Source organism: Ochotona curzoniae, unplaced genomic scaffold (genome assembly GCF_017591425.1).
Source record: "Ochotona curzoniae isolate NIBS_2020 unplaced genomic scaffold, NIBS_Ocur_1.0 scaffold_4506, whole genome shotgun sequence".
Taxonomy (NCBI): domain Eukaryota; kingdom Metazoa; phylum Chordata; class Mammalia; order Lagomorpha; family Ochotonidae; genus Ochotona; species Ochotona curzoniae.
In genome coordinates this window covers 51,046,556-51,049,222 of record NW_024467119.1, presented here as the reverse complement: position 1 = coordinate 51,049,222, position 2,667 = coordinate 51,046,556, and the positions used below count along the sequence as shown (strand labels likewise).

The 2,667-nt window shown below is 33.7% G+C and overlaps 1 non-coding gene across 1 annotated transcript; it reads right to left on the bottom strand.

Moving 5' to 3' along the window:
* Positions 1-1,099: 1,099 nt before the first annotated feature.
* LOC121147638 lies at positions 1,100-1,203 on the bottom strand. Its single transcript, XR_005882452.1, has one exon. It is a non-coding gene; the product is annotated as a small nucleolar RNA U13 (small nucleolar RNA).
* Between the last annotated feature and the right edge of the window lie 1,464 nt (positions 1,204-2,667).

Sequence of the window (2,667 nt, the reverse complement as noted above, 5' to 3'; positions counted from 1 at the left end):
AAATTCAATAAAAATAAATAAATCTTAAAAAGATTCTGCAGCACTTTTTCCTTCCTGCGAGGCACTAATTACTCATTAAATTGTCTTTATCTTCTTTTTACTATATTTCAAAAATGCCAAAGATATTTTTGAAAAATGAAAAACTGAAGAAATGTCTGGAAGTGTTTCTCATAGCTTAAAAAGCTAGGTGGCCAAAGGGGGAAGTTGTGATACACTTTTGTCTTTATTTTAGCGGGGTATGACTAGATCCAGCTGAATTGGGTATTCTCAGTTTCATCCTGAAACAAATTTCTGCAGTTGAGTTATAAAGCCCCTGAAAAACGGGGTTTATGATGAAAATGTGGAAAGACCCTCAACTTTAGGACAAGGCACAACTATAATTTTACAGGCATTAGTCACCTAAAATAACTTTGTAGGAAGATTACTCTGGGATTTGTCCCCCATTTGGTAGAAAATGCTTAATGTTAAACCATATTTTATGCACACAAAAGGACTTATTTCATAAGACAAGGGGCTCAAGGATTTTTATTCCAATATTCAACAATACTATTACTAAAGTGCTCTTTCCTTTTACTATTGTAATTGAGTGATCTTAAGTGATATTTAAAGGAAAATACCATTCTGCTAAACTGACATGTAAAGATGATATGTGACAGAGAATTTTAAAAATTTCAAGTAATATATTCCAATCATGTATTTGGTATACCATGAAACTGAATTGATGGATCATCATAATGTCTTAATATTCTGTTCAAAAGCAGAAAAAATTACAGATGTATTTTTATTGTTGTTTATGCAGAGCAATAATTGAAGTGCTTATATTTAAATATGATGTACAATAAAAGCTTTTTGTTTAATTGGACAATCCTTGCCTGTCTCTTTTTTTTAGAGAAAAATAAAAGTAAATACTCTATGTTCCAGACAAGATAAATAAGAACTACTTTTTTGGTGATCCAGCCTTTTTTTTGAAAAAAAAAAAATTCTTCAATAATTTAAAGAATTTAAAGAATCTGGCTTAAATGTTATTCATTGGAAAGAATGAAAGCATAACTTAAAAGCAATTTGTAAATAATTCATTTTTTTCTTTTTTCCCCGCTGAAATCAGATGGATAGAGTATAGACATGGTAACAAAGTTAGAGGGAGGCACCTCTCACACAACAAAGTGAAAATCCGCTCACCATACTTAGGAACCACAAAAGAATATGTTATTAATTTTCAGCTGGCAAAAAAGTCTGGTGCATTCATTGATGCTTTAAAATTTGCATACATTGTGGTATTGCTAATTAACACATGCATTACCTAACATATTTATCTTTGTGTGTATGTGTGTGCTGACAATATTTAAAATCTATTCTAAGTAATTTTCAAGAATACAATACATTGTTGTTAACAGTAGTCATGATGGAGTATAACAGATCTCTGGACCTTACTTCTCTTACATTGCTGTGCTTTGACCAACATCAGCCAGACTCTGCCTTCTCCAAACCCTTCCTCCCCATTCCTGGGTAGTCCCCATTCTAGCCTGTGTTTCTGAGTTCAGTTTATTTAGATGGTGTGCACTAAGGGAGGTCATTCAATATTTGTCTTTCTGTGGCTGGCTTATTTCATTTATTGTCATATCCTACAGGCTCATCCATGTTTTTGCAAAGGACAGAATTCCCTCTTTGCTAAAGTAAAATTATGTTTCATTGTGTTCATATTCCAAATTTTTAATCCATGCATCCATCAACGGACACTTAAGTTGATTCTTTTTCTTGGTTGTTTTGGATAATGTTGCAATGTACATGGGGGTATGCTTATGTTTTTTGTCACACTGATTTCATTTGCTTTGGATGAATACCCAGTGATGGGCTAGCTGGATCATATGGTAGGTCTATTTTAAAATTTGACGCAAAAATTATTTATTTATATATTTATTTATTTATTTATTTGAAAGGAAGTTACATAGAGAAAGAGAGAGAGAAAAATAGGGATTTTTTTTCTACCTGCTGCTACAATTCCCAAATGATTGTAGTGACTGGGGGTTGTGCCAGGTGGAAGCCAGGAGCGAGAAACTTCATGTGGATCTCCTACATGGATGGCAGAGTACAAGTGCTTGGAACATCTTCTGTTCTTCTCCCAGGTGTGCTAGCAGGAAGCTGATGGGAAGTGGAGTGGCCAGAACTGAAATCAGCACTCCCATATGGGAGACTTGCATTGCAGATAGCAGCTTAACTTGCTGAACCACAATACTCTCCTGTCTTAATTTTTTTTGAGCAGCCTTCATATTGCATTTCATAATAGATATGCTAACATACATTCTCACCAAAGGATTCCTTTTTTCCCCCACATTCTCATAAATTCTCATTCATTTTGATAATAGCTAACTTAACAGATGTGAGGCTATATCTCATTATAGTTTTAGTTTTTGTCTCCTCGGTAATCATTAATGTTAAGGTTTTTGTTTGTTTCTGTATACTTGTTCTCTGTATATTTTCTTTTGAGAAATAATCTGTCCAGGTTGGTTGCTCACTTTTGAATTTGGGTTACTTGCCTTCTTGCTTTTGATTTGTTTGAGTCTCTAACATGTTTTTATGTATTAGGTTCTCATCAGAAAGGTATGGTATCGCAGGTGATGGTTCACAAATATTTAATGGTGTTTGCATAGTTGATCAGGATGAGAAGGA